Below are 17,910 nucleotides of genomic sequence, written 5' to 3'. Positions count from 1 at the left end.
TTCATCCGTAGAAGAGAAATGGTTGCATTCTTGTCATGATTTTGCAAGAAGTTGTAAATTCAATCAGTCTATGTTTCTGCTTTTGTTTGAAAACGAATTGTGACTTTGTGAATTGAGTGTTTCCTGTTAACCAAGGCATTCTGCCAGCGAATAAATCTCAGTACATATCAAACACTTTACGGCGAAAGGTAACGATGCAAACAATGGGTCAATTAGTTGGGCCTGCACGTGCCACTATGATAAATGACGGCCGGTTTAAGTGAACAAGGCTCACGCCACTGCCTGTTGCAAAAGGGAAAAATAACGAATTCCTGTTTACAAAAATTACCTCAGACGTCGAACAGGCATGGGCCCATCCTTCCCTCTTTCCGGATCCTGTGATTTATTCCGCTAATTTGACTGAAACCAAAGTCTTAAAAGCTGTCATGGAATCTTACTTGAATTGATACTGAACTGAACCGTTCAACAGTTCATTCGTGGGTACGTTCTTCCATTCTCACTTTTTTCGTTCCATTAAAGCTACGTCGTTTAAAATGCAAATAATAAACGCACAGTTCAGTTAGCCCGAAAGTCAAGTGAGCTGAAGACTATGACATGCAAAATGGTGAAATCTCGTAGGCTCGACTCGATTTTCTCAAACAATTGTTCAAACTCATAATGGAAAGACTTCAAAGTCCTATTTCGCCATCATGATGAGATCGCTTTTGTAAAAATCCATATTACTCCATCTCTTCGGCCAAGAGAACTTGCGTTCTCTAGATTCAGCTCAATTAAGACAAATGGATAAGTTTTCCACATGATACACACCAAAAAATCTACACATTTGGACCTGCAGTCACAATTTTTTGATGTTTCTCAAACTATAAAAATATTCACGCGGGCGATATTGTTCATTTCTTCTGACCCAAGAGTAAATCGTATTTTCCGTGCGAAGAACAGGCCAAAATATTCCCTCATTTCACTGATCGCCCACAAAAAGTATATGTAGGAACATAAATCATTCAAAAGAATACGAAGACAAAGTAAAGTATATAAGGGAATTAAAGCCCCGTTCTGTTCCTAAATCCAATTATTTAACGTGGGGAAGAGATTGAAGATTATCGCACGACAAGGAAAAGCAAAAAGCTTAGTGGGTAAAGACGGCATGATTTTTTTCCTTTGATTTGTCTAACCGCAACAAACTGTCATTGTCTTAATTTCTGAGAACTATCACTCTTACGGTTAGATCAGTTGGTAGAGCACTGCACTGGTATCGCAGAGGTCATGGGTTCAAATCCCCTGCAGGCTTGAATTTTTTTCAGGCCTTATTTTGACTACTGCTCACTTAGTGTCCATTACTGCGAAGATGGCTTTCTCATTCAAATGTTTCGATTGTTCGGCGTCTGTTTAAGTTGCAATTGAGTGGATCTGCTGGGTTTATTTCAGTCACAATCGTCTTTGTCCCTTGTAACCCTCCGTTTCGCTTTGTATCGCTACGGTTTGCTCAGAAAAGATTGAAAAATATGGTACGTGAAAGACGTTCGTGACTACATGTACTGTGATCTGTGTTGTCATGTTTTGTTTACTGCTTCGCTACACACGATAATATATTCTGCGTTTTATGACGCTTCGGCTAATTACATGATCGCCAGTGGACTAGAACGAGCGGGCTTTCAGTGAACTTCAGCTCGCTTTATTGAAACATTAACGGTCGCTTTTAAAAACTTGACAGAGGATCTCTTCTACTGAGAGAAGGTAAGTTTAGTGTCTCAACCCTCCTTACTTCCGAGACTTTCCAAGATTGAAAAAGGAAAATTTAACCATGCACATATGCATTTGAAATAATTGAAGCGTTGAGAAGATTGACGAAGCATTTGATTGGAAGCTGTTTACTTAAAGTTGGACATAGAATTTACAAGATTTTTAACACGATTTAGGAAATGATCGTCTGAAAAGCGCGCTTATTCTCTGAAATTACATTTTTGCAAAGCGAGACTTATGTTGCGGGGGAATTTCAACTCACAGTCAACTACCCTGAACATGATACTAATTCATGCAGACGAGTGGCTTAAGTTGAAATTCCATTATTTCAAACAAGGAGTGTTATTGAAATTAAAAAAAAGAGAAAGAGAAGTTGTAACATAAAATTGTTTTACTTAGAGAGCCGTTTGTCACAGAAGGTTACTCCATCTTGTAACGTAAATTACAGCAATCCGCAATAGGGGTTTTTAAGTACCAATTTTCTTCTAAACTAAGTAATCGTGTCTTTATTATACTGGACAATCTTTTCAGTAGATTTATTTGTAAGAAGTATTGGGAAATAGAGAACAGTCATAACGGCAGGAGCTATGGCAAGACTCGTACTTCTAAACCAGGCGATAGAAATTGGAACGAAAGGTTAGTGCTCAGTATAGTGAATGATTCCAAATTAGATTCCTCGGGGTGTCTTTTTATATGGAAGCTTAACACAATTTTGGTAGTTGTTCGAGAAACGCAGTTGCCGTCCTAGATTTCAATCCCGTGTAAATACCGAATACTCATTAAGATACTGGATTGACAGGTTCATTTCAGATACCGAGTAGAAATACTGCAAAGATTTCTGGTAATTGCGGCGAGTATAAATAGGTGCCATTCGAGGCAGGTGGAATTTTCAACAGAGCATTCCATGCCATTATAAGGATGGAGGCTCGTAATAAACATCTGTTTGATTTGCTCTCGCTTGGTGTTTCTTCAAGTTAAAGGGATAACCTTACGAGAAAAACTCTTGTTGTCCGAGTTAGTTAACAGGTCAAATTAGAGCTAACTCGCTGAGAAAGCTTTGGAACGAGACTTCAAGTTTAAGATACAGGAAAGCTCGAAATAGTTAGCTTTGAGAACAGTGCTACTCCACAGAGTGATATATCTTGAATTGCTTTAAACGAATGATTGCGGTATTTTGAAAAGATAACTTCACTATTTTCTTAACTTTTCAAGTTTCTTATCTACGCATTTATTTTAATATTCTTAGCTTTGGACAGTATCTCTGAGTATTATTATGAGAACGAGGCAATAATTGCTTGGTGGAACGACTGGAAGGCAAGAGACCAAAGAGCTCACATAGAGAAAACCTTTAATCATGGTCGCTTCTCCCGAGAAAAACGCACATTAGGTTTGTTATTCAGATCTTATCCTTATTTTATTCAGCTTCAATGAGGAACTGATCATTCTTCGATAATTGATATTTATGAAGTTATTTCTCACGTCACATATGCAATCATAGCCACTGATAAACTGTTACAAGTACGACATTTTAAGTTTATGATTTAGTAGCTAGAGATGGTATCAGTTAAAGAAATATGCATTATGAAGAAACGACCGTAAGAATCAATCAGGCTTGTGCCCGTTAGCATTTCCCGACGTAAAGTGTTACGTCCAGTATTAAAAAAAACTTATAATAACAGGAAGGTAAAACTGACTTTGCATTTCACGCTTCTTAAGTTATCTTTCTTATAGAGTTGATTGATTATAGGATCGTTAAGATCTGTTCAACGACTTCTTTGCTTCGCTTTTACTGATCAGTTAAAAAACATTTTTAACCAGGGATTGTGAATGGAAGATGGTATTGCTGTTTTACACAAGCAGGCTTGAGGGCGAAAGGACAGCCTCTTGATAATTAGAACAACCTGAGACACAGCTCAAAGAAGGCTTAGTTCGATCTTCGCATTTAGACGCTGAGAAGTCGACACCTTCATGTAATCAGAATAAAAATGTGTCTGATTTGTTAAGTGAGTTTATCTCAATCAGGTATAAGTCTGACAGCCCTCATACAGAAAAACAATAGTTAACGGTTACCCCTTACACCCTAAAATCAGTATGCACATTCTCCATACTGTTCTCGATACAATTTCTAAGGTGCAGACAAGGAGAATTCATTTAACAATCAAGAGCTTCTATATTTGGTGATCATCTTCTTTATTCTCATGACCTTAATGTGTAATTCAGAAGTGATACTGTTGGGAGAAATTACATGCTTGTCCGTCTTAGGTGTTAAAGGGTTAACTACTTCTGTGAATCGCTTTAAACATTGACATTGTCGGCATTATATGATTGTCACTGCTACTGATCTTTGGATCTCCCTTTCAGTCTCTTTCTTTACGTGGGGCAGTTGCATCCAGGAGCCGGCACTCAAGAACAAACCAAGGTACCCGCTTAAGGCTTACCTCAAGGCGCCTGCTTACCTTAAGGACTATGAACTGTAGTTCACGACTCGAACTATGGACAGCGCAGTTTATATTTTTTTAATTGAGCCTTTCAAACAATCCGTGTTAAAACAGGTTCAGGTTTAAGAAAAAAAAAAAAAAAAAAAAAAAAAAAAAACAGAAGAAAAGGAAGGGTTGTGTATGTATCATATAGTGTCATCCGTAACGTAATGTTGTTGCATTCGATAGGGACTATGGGTAATAAAAGCACGAGGTTCTGGAAACAAACGTGTTGTTTGAAAGTAGTACGTAACAGATAACAGTATTGGGAAATATAGAAGAGTCACTATGACAGGAGCCATAGCAGGACTCGCCGCTCTAAACACGGTGTTAAAAGGTTAGAGCTCAGTATACTGGATGATTGCAAATTAGATACTTCGGGGTGTCTTTCTACAAGGAAGCTTAACACAATGTTGGTAATTGCTCGAGTAACACAGTAGCTGTCTGGGATTTCATTCCCGTATAAATACCGAATACTCACGGAGATACTGGATTGTCATGTTCATTTCAGATACCGAGTATAAATACCGCAACAGCAATATGTCAAATAACAAAGATTTCTGGTAGTTGCGGCGAGTTTAAAGATGTGCCATTCAAAGCTGGTGGTATCGGTTTGATTTGCTCTCGTTTGGCGTTACTTCGAGTTAAAGGGGTAACCTTTTGAGAAAGACTCTTGTTGTTCGAGTTAATTAATTACCTGATCAAATCAGAACAAATTAAAATTTCTGAGAGAACTTTGGAACGAAGCTTCTAGTTCGAGATACAGGAAAGTTCGAAATAGATAGCTTTGAAAACGGTAGTGCTCCACAGAGTGATATATCTTAAATTGCTTTAAACGAATGACTGCGGTATTCTGAAAAGAAAACGTCACTCTTTTAATTAGTTTTCAACTTTCTAATGTACGCATTCGACTTAATATTCTTAGCTTTTGACAGTATCTTTGATTATTATTACGAGAACGAGGCAATAATTGCTTGGTGGAACGACTGGAGGGCGAGAGACCAAAGAGCTCACATAGAGAAAACCTATAATCATAGTCGCTTCTCCAGAGACAGACGCACATTAGGTTTGTTATTCAGATCTTCTCCCAATTTAATTCAGTTTCAATGAGGAACTAATCGTATTTGAAAAAATTGTGCCTAAATCTAAATATTTAATTTATTCATAGCTCAATTATTTCTCTCGTTTTCACTGTAGTCTTGCTTCGATAAGTAATTTTTATGAAGTTATATCTCACCTCATATATGCAATCATAGCCATTGATAAGCTGTTACAAGTACGACATTTTAAGTTTATAATTTAGTAGCTAGATAAGGAATGAAACAAGTATGCATTATGAAGAAACGACCGTAAGAATCAATTCGGCCTGTCCCTTTCAGTTTTCTTGAGGTAGAGCGTTACGTCCACGGTTGAAAACATTCAAAATTAGAGGAAGGTAAAATGGACCCTGCATTTCATGCTTCGTAAGTCATCCTTTATAAAAAGTTCATTAATCAAAGGATCGTTGAGATCTGTTCCAGGTTTTTCTTGTTTCACTGTTACTGATCAGTCGACAAATTTTTTTTTCACCAGGGACCGTGAATGGTAAATGGTATTGCTCTTTTACACAAGCAGGCTAGAAGGCGAAAGGGTGGCCTCTTGATATGTAGAGTAACCTGAGACTCAGTTGAAAGATCATTTAGTTCGATCTTCACATTCAGACGTTGAGAAGTCGACACCTTTATGTACTCAATTTGCGTAAAACAGAATAAAAATGTGTCCGATATGTTAATTGAGTTTGTATCAATCAAGTATAAGTCTGACAGCTCTTATGCAGAAAAAAGGTACTTCAGGGTTAACCCTTAACACTCTAAAATCAGTATGCACATTCTCCATACTGTTCTCTTTTCACAATTCCTAAGCTGCTAAAAAGGAGAATTCATTTAACAATCAAGAGCTTCTATATTTGGTGATCATCTTCTTTATTCTCATGACCTTAATGTGTAATTCAAAAGTGATACTGTTGGGAGAAATTACATGCTTGTCCCTCTTAGGGGTTAAAGGGTTAACCATTTCTGTGAATCACTTTAAACATTGACATTGTCGGCAGCAAATGATTGTCACTGTTACTGGTCTTTGGATTTCCCTTTCAGTCTCTTTCTTTATATGGGGCAGTTTCTCTGTGTACCCTCAATTTGTCATTAACTGAGTTTCTGTTTACATTCACACTCTATTTAAACTGAAGTAGTAACGACTTCTGAAGACGGCGCAGTTATGAAATGAAACAAAGCATTCAATTGAACGTCTGGCGAGCACGTTGCACCTTAGTGTTCAGTTGTGATATTTCTAGTGACCTTCGGTTTAGTCAGCAAGGCAAACGACGTTTAATGTTACGATTTGAGCATTGCAAGAATTACGAAGTCTCTCAGTCCCTCACGTTCCTTGTGCTCAAGATCAAGAACTTTAGTGAAGAGCCGCACTCTAGCTTGCTTAAGTGACGATGCATTCCTTCTGTGGAAGAGAAAATGGCTGCATTCTCGTCACGATTTTGCAAGAAGTTGTAAATTCAATCAGTCTTTGTTTCTGCTTTTGTTTGAAAACGAATTGTGACTTTGTTAATTGAGTGTTTCCTGTTAACCAAGGCATTTTGCCAGCAAATAAATCTCAGTGCATATCAAACACTTTACGGCGAAAGGTAACGATACAAACAATGGGTCGATGAGTCGGGCCTGCATGTGCCACTATGATAAATGACGGCAGGTTCAGTGAACAAGGCTAACGCCACTGTCTGTTTCAAACGAGAAAAACAACGAATTCCTGTTTACAAAACTGACCTTAGACGTCCAACAGGCATGGGCCAATCCTTCCCTCTCTCCGGATCCCGTGATTTATATTGCTAATTTGAAACCAAAGTCTAAAAAGCTGTCATGGAATCTTACTTGAATTGATACTGAATTGAACCGTTCAACAGTTCATTCGTGGGTACGTTCTGCCATTCTCACTTTTTTCGTTCCATTAAAGCTACGTCGTTTAAAATGCAAATAGTCTGGCCTTCACGTTGCATGTCAGAGTTTGTTGTGGTATTTGACAATCTATTTAGTCAGGAAGGGACACCTCAATGTGAATGGTTATTTTCAGCTTGGAACTGACCTTTTAGTCAACATAAACACTTCATCAATCAAATTAAGACGAAGGTAAACATCTTTTTTATCAACAGTAGTTATGTTTAAGTGAAGGACTTCCACTCTTGCTTTGTCAAATAAACTCATACCCATCACATTTCTCCGATTTTGTTTCTTTTTATACTGCTTAGGAGACGCAGGTTTAGCGGGTAAAGACGGCATGATTTTTTTCCTTTGATTTGTCTAACCGCAACAAACTGTCTTTGGGTTAATTTCTGAGAATTATCACTCTAAGTGTTATTTTACCTTTCAAAGTGTTTATGCTTAAAAACGTTGGCTCGACCGCAATTAGTCGCCGGGAACCCGATACAACGTCAAGCAAGCCCTTTCGTAATCTTATTATTGATTTGGAAAAATGTTGCAGTTTAATTTAAAGTGGCTCTCTCTGATTAATCGCACAATAAGGAATTGGTGCTGGCATCAGAGACAGAGACGGCAAGAATAAGAAACACACAATAGTATTCCTAGAAGTGACTCTTTTATTCCTGAGATCAGAAACATCTACCTGGTTGGCTCGTGCTAACTGCATACGCTGAAGTTTCTCTTTTTACATTTTTCTATTAGCTGACTGTTGATTACTAAAGAAAGTGTTCATTAAGAGATTGGGTTTGGATCACACTTGCGATATATTATCTGCAAAATATCCTAAATTGGAGCCGTCATTCTTGCTACAAAAATTTTAAAAATTGGCTCCTTATGGCCAAGTACACCTCACTCCAATTATATTTACTGAAATAGTTTCGCGCTGTGACTATAGTAAACAAGTAGTTGTCATATCAGGTAGTGAGCTCGAGATGTAACCGCTAAAATCGTATGACCCTTTACTCATTTTTGGCTCAAGTTTGCAGTTTGAAGGAATCCAGAAGAAAATTGCCAGCCCTTGTTGCTCTGCACTCTGTACAGGCGTGGCTCAGGACTTAAACCAGAGACCACCGGCGTGCGAGTCTTGCGCTCTTTTCTTTTCATTCTGTCTTAAAATCTTGTGTACCTGAGAGAACGATTGTCGTTTCACTGACTGCAGACAGCACTCAATAATAACATGTGACCATGCATGCGGCTGAAACATACAAGATTTTGCTGTAGCTAACATACCAAGCCCTCCAAAGATTTTATCCGTGTTGCAATCGTGAAGAACGTCTTGAACTTTTGCAAGGGGATTATTCAGCCGGAATACCTGCCTGCTCATCAAACTGCACCATAAAGCAAGTACAAGCCGGCCCTTAATTGCATAATTTTCAACTATTTTAAGAAATGATTCACATTTCAGTTCATCCGCTCCAATGAGGAAATAAATGTTTCTAGAAGGATGTTATTGAGTTCTGTCAATCAGTACGACATACAAAGCCAAATCAATATTATCAATTAGAGGAATATGCCATTGTTTTGCAGTGGCCAGTCCTAACAGGCAAATTCATTAGATTTGTTTTCACCGAAGACTTGCCCAGCAATTGTTCTTTGTACTTTGACTAAACATCTAAAACCGATGGAAATACCAAAGTGTTTGGGTGATCTTCACAATCATTTCTATGAGAACAACTCTTTACTAAATATAAAACTACTCAAAAATAAGAAAAGTCACGTAGCACAGTAGAGCTGGCACAGAGTATCTTGTTTTGATAGATCTAGTTTTAAGTGGAATCTTAGTATTGTATTTCTTTTTTCCCGTTCCTATTTTAGCATACAATTTCCTGTTTTCAAAGATCACCTTAAACATCGAACGGGCATGGGCCCACCCATTCTTCATTTTCGGCGATCATTTATTACCATCTTTGATTTGATTGGCATGTTGACATCTAGTTCCTGATTGAAAGTTTATAAGCCACGAACGGCTTACTTCGCTAAATCATTCGGAGGTCACTGGAGACGCTGTAAAAGGTTAGGTCCATTTTTTGCTTTGTAATAATTTTTATTTTCGAGTACTACTCCTAACTTGCTCGTCTTATAAATGGCAGACACAGGCATTAGGCTGCTCTTGACTATACTTTCATCCTTCACCCAACACAACCCTTCGCCGTATTTCTGGTGTAAAAACACATACCTTTTTTACTAATTTAGCGGGTTGCAGGTATTGATTTAGAAATTTATTACACTGGACAATCTTTTCAATAGACTTAATTGTAAGAAGTATTGGGAAATAGAGAACAGTCATTATGGCAGGAGCTCAAGCAGGACTCGCAGTTCTAAACCAGGCGATAGAAACTGGAACGAAAGGTTGGTGCTCAGTATAGTGGAAGATTGCAAATTAGATTCCTCGGAGTGTCTTTTTATATGGAAGCTTAACAAAATGTTGATAGTTGCTCGAGTAACACAGTTGCTGTCCAGGATTTCATTCCCATATAAATATCGAATACTCATTAAGATACTGGATTGACAGGTTCATTTCAGATACTAAGTAGAAATACCGCAACAACAATGTCAAATCGCAAAGATTTCTGGTGGTTGCGGCGAGTCTAAATAGATGCCATTCGAGGCAGGTGGAATTTTACTAAGGAAACAGAGCATTCCATGCCATTATGGGGATGGAGACTCGTAATAAACATTTGCTTTATTTGCTCTCGCTTAATGCTACTTCGAGTTAAAGGGGTAACCTTGTGAGAAAGACTCTTGTTGTTTGAGTTAGTGACCAGGTCAAATCAGAACAAAATTGCTGAGAAAGCTTTGGAACGAGGCTTCAAGTTCGAGTTACAGGAGAGTTTGAAATAGTTAGCTTTGAAAACAGTACTACTCCACAGAGTGATATATCTTGAATTGCTTTAAACGAATGATTGCGGTATTCTGAAAAGATAACGTCAATATTTTATTAACTTTTCAAGTTTCTTATCTACGCATTTATTTTTAATATTCTTAGCCTTGGACAGTATCTCTGATTATTATTATGAAAACGAGGCAATAATTGCTTGGTGGAACGACTGGAAGGCAAGAGACCAAAGAGCTCACATAGAGAAAACCTATAATAGTGGTCGCTTCTCCAGAGAGAAACGCACATTAGGTTTGTTATTCAGATCTTATCCTTATTTTATTCAGCTTCAATGAGGAACTGATCATTCTTCGATAATTGATATTTATGAAGTTATTTCTCACGTCACATATGCAATCATAGCCACTGATAAACTGTTACAAGTACGACATTTTAAGTTTATGATTTAGTAGCTAGAGATGGTATCAGTTAAAGAAATATGCATTATGAAGAAACGACCGTAAGAATCAATCAGGCTCGCTCCTTTTAGTATTTCCCGACGTAAAGTGTTGCGTCCGATGTTGAAAAAACTCATAATAGCAGGAAGGTAAAATTGACTTTGCATTTCACGCTTCTTAAGTTATCTTTTATATAAAGTTGATTAGTTATAGGATCGTTAAGATTTGTTCAACGACTTCTTTGCTTCGCTTTTACTGATCAGTTAAAACTTTTTTTAACCAGGGATTGTGAATGGAAGATGGTATTGCTGTTTTACACAAGCAGGCTTGAGAGCGAAAGGACAGCCTCTTGATAATTAGAGCAACCTGAGACACAGCTCAAAGAAGGCATAGTTCGATCTTCGCATTTAGACGCTGAGAAGTCGACACCTTCATGTAATCAATTTGTGTAAAACAGAATAAAAATGTGTCTGATTTGTTAAATGAGTTTATCTCAATCAGGTATAAGTCTGACAGCCCTCATACAGAAAAACGATAATTAACAATTACTCCTCACACCCTTAAATCAGTATGCACATTCTCCATACTGTTCTCGATACAATTTCTACGGTGCTGACAAGGAGAATTCATTAAACAATCAAGAGCTTCTTTATTTGGTGACCATCTTCTTTATTCTCATGACCTTAATGTGTAATTCAGGGGTGATACTGTTGGGAGAAATTACATGCTTGTCCCTCTTAAAGGTTAAAGGGTTAACCATTTCTGTGAATCGCCTTAAACATTGCCGTTGTCGGCAGCATATGATTGTCATTGTTACTGGTCTTTGAATTTCCCTTTCAGTCTCTTTCTTTATATGGGGCAGTTTCTCTGTGTATCCCCTATTTTTTTATTAACGACTTCTTAAGACGGCACAATTAAAAAATGAAACAAAGCATTCAATTGAACGTCTGGCGTGAACGTTGCACCTTAGTGTTCAGGTGTGATATTTCTGGTGACCTTCGGTTTAGTCAGCAAGGCAAACGACATTGAACTCTCCTCTTTGAGCATTGCAAAAATTACGAAGTCTCTCATTCCGTCACGTTCCTTGTGCCTAAGATCAAGAACTTTAGTGAAGAGGCGCACTCTATCTTGCTTAAGTGACGATGCATTCCTTCTGTTCGGCTTCATCCGTAGAAGAGAAATGGTTGCATTCTTGTCATGATTTTGCAAGAAGTTGTAAATTCAATCAGTTTATGTTTCTGCTTTTGTTTCAAAACGAATTGTGACTTTGTGAATGGAGTGTTTCCTGTTAACCAAGGCATTCTGCCAGCGAATAAATCTCAGTACATATCAAACACTTTTCGGCGAAAGGTAACGATGCAAACAATGGGTCAATTAGTTGGGCCTGCACGTGCCACTATAATAAATGACGGCCGGTTTAAGTGAACAAGGCTCACGCCACTGCCTGTTGCAAAAGGGAAAAATAACGAATTCCTGTTTACAAAAATTACCTCAGACGTCGAACAGGCATGGGCCCATCCTTCCCTCTTTCCGGATCCTGTGATTTATTCCGCTAATTTGACTGAAACCAAAGTCTTAAAAGCTGTCATGGAATCTTACTTGAATTGATACTGAACTGAACCGTACAACAGTTCATTCGTGGGTACGTTCTTCCATTCTCACTTTTTTCGTTCCATTAAAGCTACGTCGTTTAAAATGCAAATAGTAAACGCACAGTTCAGTTGGCCCGAAAGTCAAGTGAGCTGAAGACTATGACATGCAAAATGGTGAAATCTATAATGTAAGAATATTCTCAAGCCAGAGGCAGCAGAATCGTAGGCTCGACTCGATTTTCTCAAACATTTGTTCAAACTCATCAAGGAAAGACTTCAAAGTCCTATTTCGCTATCATGATGAGATCGCTTGTGTAATAATCCATATTACGCCATCTCTTCGGTCAAGAGAACTTGCGTTCTCTTGATTCAGCTCAATCAAGACAAATGGATAAGTTTTCCACATGATACACACAAAACAATCTACACATTTGGACCTGCAATCACAATTTTTTGATGTTTCTCAAACTATAAAAATATTCACGCGGGCGATATTGTTCATTTCTTCTGACCCAAGTGTAAATTTTCCCTGCGAAGAACAGGCCAAAATGTTCCCTCATTTCACTGATCGCCCACAAAAAGTACGTGTGCGAACATAAAGCATTCAAAAGAATACGAAGACAAAGTGGAAAAGATAAGGGAATTAAAACGCCGTTCAATTCCTAAGTCCAAATTTTAAAGTGGGTTAGAGATTGAAGATTATCGCACGTGAAGGAAAAGCATCGTACAAAAGTACAAAATCAAGAAGCCGATTACGTCTGGCCTTCACGTTGCATGTCAGAGTTTGTTGTGGTATTTGACAATCGGTTTAGTCAGGAAGGGACGCCTCAATGTGAAGGGTTATTTTCAGCTTGGAACTGACCTTTTAGTCAACAGAAACACTTCATCAATCAAATTAAGACGAAGGTCAACATCTTTCTTATCAACAGTAGTTATGTTTAAGTGAAGGACTTCCACTCTTGCTTGGTCAAATAAACTCATACCCATCACATTTCTCCGATTTTGTTTGTTTTTACACTGCTTAGGAGACACAGGTTTAGCGGGTAAAGACGGCATGATTTTTTCCCTTTGATTTGTCTAACCGCAACAAACTCTCGTTGGGTTAATTTCTGAGAATTACCACTCTTAGTGTTATTTTACCTTTCAAAGTGTTTATGCTCAGAAACGTTGGCTCGACCGCAATTAGTCGCCGTGAACCCGATACAACGTCAAGCAAGCCCTTTCCTTATCGTATTATTGATTTGGAAAAATGTTGCAGTTTAAGTTAAAGTGGCTCTCTCTGATTAATCGCACAAGAAGGGATTGGTGCCGGCAACAGAGACAGAGACGGCAAGAATAAGAAACACACAATAGTATTCCTAGAAGTGACTCTTTTATTCCTAAGATCAGAAACATCTACCTAGTTGGCTCGTGATAACTGCATACGCTGAAGTTTCTCTTTTTACATTTTGTCGATTGGCTGACTGTTGATTACTAAAGAAAGTGTTCATTAAGAGATTGGGTTTGGATCACACTTGCGATATATTATCTGCAAAATATCCTAAATTGGAGCAGTCATTCTTGCTACAAAAATTAAAAAAAATTGGCTTCTTATGGCCAAGTACACCTGCACCTCACTCCATTTAGATTTTCTTGAAATAGTTTCGCGCTGGGACTATAGTAAACAAGTAGTTGTTATATCAGGTAGTGAGTTCGAGATGTAACCGCTAAAATCGTATGACCCTTTACTCATTTTTGGCTCAAGTTTGCAGTTTGAAGGAATCCAGAAGAAAATTGCCAGCCCTTGTTGCTCTGCACTCTGTACAGGCGTGGCTCAGGACTTAAACCAGAGACCACCGGCGTGCGAGTCTTGCGCTCTTTTCTTTTCATTCTGTCTTAAAATCTTGTGTACCTGAGAGAACGATTGTCGTTTCACTGACTGCAGACAGCACTCAATAATAACATGTGACCATGCATGCGGCTGAAACATACAAGATTTTGCTGTAGCTAACATACCAAGCCCTCCAAAGATTTTATCCGTGTTGCAATCGTGAAGAACGTCTTGAACTTTTGCAAGGGGATTATTCAGCCGGAATACCTGCCTGCTCATCAAACTGCACCATAAAGCAAGTACAAGCCGGCCCTTAATTGCATAATTTTCAACTATTTTAAGAAATGATTCACATTTCAGTTCATCCGCTCCAATGAGGAAATAAATGTTTCTAGAAGGATGTTATTGAGTTCTGTCAATCAGTACGACATACAAAGCCAAATCAATATTATCAATTAGAGGAATATGCCATTGTTTTGCAGTGGCCAGGCCTAACAAGCAAATTCATTAGATTTGTTTTCACCGAAGACTTGCCCAGCAATTGTTCTTTGTACTTTGACTAAACATCTAAAACCGATGGAAATACCAAAGTGTTTGGGTGATCTTCACAATCATTTCTATGAGAACAACTCTTCACTAAATATAAAACTACTCATAAATAACAAAAGTCACGTAGCACAGTAGAGCTGGCACAGAGTATCTTGTTTTGATTGATTTAGTTTTAAGTGGAATCTTAGTATTGTATTTCTTTTTTCCCGTTCCTATTTTAGTATACAATTTCCTGTTTTCAAAGATCACCTTAAACATCGAACAGGCGTGGGCCCACCCATTCTTCATTTTTGGCGATCATTTATTAGCATCTTTGATTTGATTGGCATGTTGACATCTAGTTCCTAATTGAAAGTTTATAAGCCACGAACGGCTTACTTCGCTAAATCATTCGGAGGTCACTCAAGACGCTGTAAAAGGTTAGGCCCATTTTTTACTTTGTAATAATTTTTATTTTCGAGTACTACTCCTAACTTGCTCGTCTTATAAATGGCAGACACAGGCATTAGGCTGCTCTTGACTATACTTTCATCCTTCACCCAACACAACCCTTCGCCGTATTTCTGGTGTAAAAACACATACCTTTTGTACTAATTTAGCGGGTTGCAGGTATTGATTCAGAAATTTATTACACCGGACAATCTTTTCAATAGACTTATTTGTAAGAAGTATTGGGAAATAGAGAACAGTCATTATGGCAGGTGCTCAAGCAGGACTCGCAGTTCTAAACCAGGCAATAGAAACTGGAACGAAAGGTTGGTGCTCAGTATAGTGGAAGATTGCAAATTAGATTCCTCGGAGTGTCTTTTTATATGGAAGCTTAACAAAATGTTGATAGTTGCTCGAGTAACGCAGTTGCTGTCCGGGATTTCATTCCCATATAAATACCGAATACTCATTTAGATACTGGATTGACAGGTTCATTTCGGATACTGAGTAGAAATACCGCAACAACAATGTCAAATCGCAAAGATTTCTGGTGGTTGCGGCGAGTATAAATAGGTGCCATTCGAGGCAGGTGCAATTTTGCTAAGGCAACAGAGCATTCCATGCCATTATGGGGATGGAGACTCGTAATAAACATTTGTTTTATTTGCTCTCGCTTGATGCTACTTCGAGTTAAAGGGGTAACCTTGTGAGAAAGACTCTTGTTGTTTGAGTTAGTTACCAGGTCAAATCAGAACAAAATCGCTGAGAAAGCTTTGGAACAAGGCTTCAAGTTCGAGATACAGGAGAGTTCGAAATAGTTAGCTTTGAAAAAAGTACTACTCCACAGAGTTATATATCTTAAATTGCTTTAAACGAATGATTGCGGTATTCTGAAAAGATAACGTCAATATTTTATTACCTTTTCAAGTTTCTTATCTACGCATTTATTTTTAATATTCTTAGCCTTGGACAGTATCTCTGATTATTATTATGAAAACGAGGCAATAATTGCTTGGTGGAACGACTGGAAGGCAAGAGACCAAAGAGCTCACATAGAGAAAACCTATAATAATGGTCGCTTCTCCAGAGAAAAACGCACATTAGGTTTGTTATTCAGATCTTATCCTTATTTTATTCAGCTTCAAGTTATCCTTCATATAAGTTGATTAGTTATAGGATCGTTAAGATTTGTTCAACGACTTCTTTGCTTCGCTTTTACTGATCAGTTAAAATATTTTTTAACCAGGGATTGTGAATGGAAGATGGTATTGCTGTTTTACACAAGCAGGCTTGAGAGCGAAAGGACAGCCTCTTGATAATTAGAGCAACCTGAGACACAGCTTAAAGAAGGCTTAGTTCGATCTTCGCATTTAGACGCTGAGAAGTCGACACCTTCATGTAATCAATTTGTGTAAAACAGAATAAAAATGTGTCTGATTTGTTAAATGAGTTTATCTCAATCAGGTATAAGTCTGACAGCCCTCATACAGAAAAACGATAATTAACAGTTACTCCTTACACCCTAAAATCAGTTTGCACATTCTCCATACAGTTCTCGATACAATTTCTAAGGTGCTGACAAGGAGAATTCATTTAACAATCAAGAGCTTCTATATTTGGTGATCATCTTCTTTATTCTCATGACCTTAATGTGTAATTCAGGGGTGATACTGTTGGGAGAAATTACATGCTTGTCCCTCTTAGGAGTTAAAGGGTTAACCATTTCTGTGAATCACCTTAAACATTGCCGTTGTCGGCAGCATATGATTGTCACTGCTACTGGTCTTTGGATTTCCCTTTCAGTCTCTTTCTTTACGTGGGGCAGTTTCTCTGTGTACCCTCGATTTTTTTCATTAACCGAGTTTTCGTTTGCATTCACACTCTATTATAACTGAGGTGGTAACGACTTCTGAAAATTAGGCAATTATGAAATGGAACAAAACATTCAATTGAACGTCTGGCGAACACGTTGTACCTTAGTGTTCAATAGTGATATTTCTAATGAGCTTCGGTTTAGTCAGTAAGGTACACGACACTTAACGCTCCGCTTTGAGCATTGCAAAAATTACGAAGTCTCCCAGTCAAAACACATTATCAATCAACTGAAAGCGAGGACTGTTTCGCTTATTTTTTTCTCTTTTCTTTTTTTTTTTTATTTTCAACGGTAGTTATGTTTGAGAGAAGAGCTTCATCTTTTGCCCCTACAAATAAGTTCATATTAATAGCGTAGGGAATTACTATACACCACAGAGCAAACAGAAGTGTTGATTACTCAGAAACCGAAATGGAAGAAGCCTTCTTTGGTGAAAGTGATATATCTAACATAGAAATATTTGCATGATCATGCATTGATTCCCACTTTGTAATAGCCCAACTTAACTGAAGATCGAAATTAACAGCAACAGTCGTGAAAGACCATAACTGAGAGCAAAATCGAAGAAACAACTCGCCCTACATATTTTGAATTGTGAAATCATTAATTTAAGTTTTATTACTTCTTCTTTTTCGATTAACCGCCCCCAGTGTTTACTTCACTGGTGAACCTGGCCTTTTCGAATCAACCACTAACCGGCGATTATTCGGAAATAGAGGGTAAAGATGGCATATTTTTTCCCCTTCAATTTGTCCAGCCGCAACAATCTGTCGTGGGGTCTTCCATGAGAATTCTTCCATTTCCTTTGAACATTTTCATGTAAAAAATTACCAAATTAAAGCAGCAGTATGTCGCAGTAAAGCTGCTCATAATTCTAGTTACTTGTTAGCTCGACGGCAATAAGTCGTCGGGATCCCGATCAAAAGCCTGGGCCTCGATTAACGCTTGCACCCTTTCCCAACCCCCATGTTCTTCAAGAGCAGTTTCATTTGTACGTGAAGAACCAGCTCATAGCCGCCTGGGGGACCCAAGTTAAAAGATGTAAATGATATCCTCCACAATAGCTGCTGTTCGAAAGATATCTAAGACGGGGGCTAGAAGAACAAAACATATCAAAATGCTAAGAAAACTTAAATCGACACTC

General features: G+C 38.1%; 4 long non-coding RNA genes across 7 annotated transcripts; 3 read left to right on the top strand and 1 right to left on the bottom strand.

Moving 5' to 3' along the window:
• The first annotated feature begins 1,367 nt into the window (after positions 1 to 1,367).
• Positions 1,368 to 5,973, top strand: LOC149041351 (uncharacterized). Of its 3 annotated transcripts, XR_016179457.1 has the most exons (6): positions 1,368 to 1,734; positions 2,272 to 2,376; positions 2,987 to 3,127; positions 3,559 to 4,554; positions 5,143 to 5,283; positions 5,790 to 5,973. It is a non-coding gene; the product is annotated as an uncharacterized LOC149041351 (long non-coding RNA). The 3 variants fall into 3 exon arrangements; XR_016179456.1 differs by lacking the exons at positions 5,143 to 5,283; positions 5,790 to 5,973 and having other exon boundaries at positions 1,592 to 1,734; positions 2,275 to 2,376; positions 3,559 to 3,734; XR_016179455.1 differs by lacking the exons at positions 5,143 to 5,283; positions 5,790 to 5,973 and having other exon boundaries at positions 1,602 to 1,734; positions 3,559 to 3,734.
• Positions 5,974 to 7,837: 1,864 nt separating this feature from the next.
• LOC113668410 (uncharacterized) lies at positions 7,838 to 8,815 on the bottom strand. Its single transcript, XR_016179458.1, has 2 exons — positions 8,471 to 8,815; positions 7,838 to 8,366 (listed from the first exon to the last, which is right to left on the bottom strand). It is a non-coding gene; the product is annotated as an uncharacterized LOC113668410 (long non-coding RNA).
• Positions 8,816 to 9,134: 319 nt separating this feature from the next.
• Positions 9,135 to 10,996, top strand: LOC113668411 (uncharacterized). Its single transcript, XR_016179453.1, has 4 exons — positions 9,135 to 9,253; positions 9,488 to 9,589; positions 10,227 to 10,367; positions 10,797 to 10,996. It is a non-coding gene; the product is annotated as an uncharacterized LOC113668411 (long non-coding RNA).
• Positions 10,997 to 14,845: 3,849 nt separating this feature from the next.
• Positions 14,846 to 16,339, top strand: LOC149041350 (uncharacterized). 2 transcript variants are annotated; one of them, XR_016179452.1, is made up of 4 exons: positions 14,846 to 14,883; positions 15,118 to 15,219; positions 15,857 to 15,997; positions 16,140 to 16,339. It is a non-coding gene; the product is annotated as an uncharacterized LOC149041350 (long non-coding RNA). The 2 variants fall into 2 exon arrangements; XR_016179451.1 differs by lacking the exon at positions 14,846 to 14,883 and having other exon boundaries at positions 14,980 to 15,219.
• Positions 16,340 to 17,910: the final 1,571 nt, after the last annotated feature.

The sequence above is a fragment of the Pocillopora damicornis genome, chromosome 8 (genome assembly GCF_964200805.1).
Source record: "Pocillopora damicornis chromosome 8, jaPocDami1.2, whole genome shotgun sequence".
NCBI classification, from domain to species: domain Eukaryota; kingdom Metazoa; phylum Cnidaria; class Anthozoa; order Scleractinia; family Pocilloporidae; genus Pocillopora; species Pocillopora damicornis.
The sequence above is the reverse complement of the archived record's forward strand: the minus strand, read 5'-3'. Positions and strand labels throughout refer to the sequence as shown.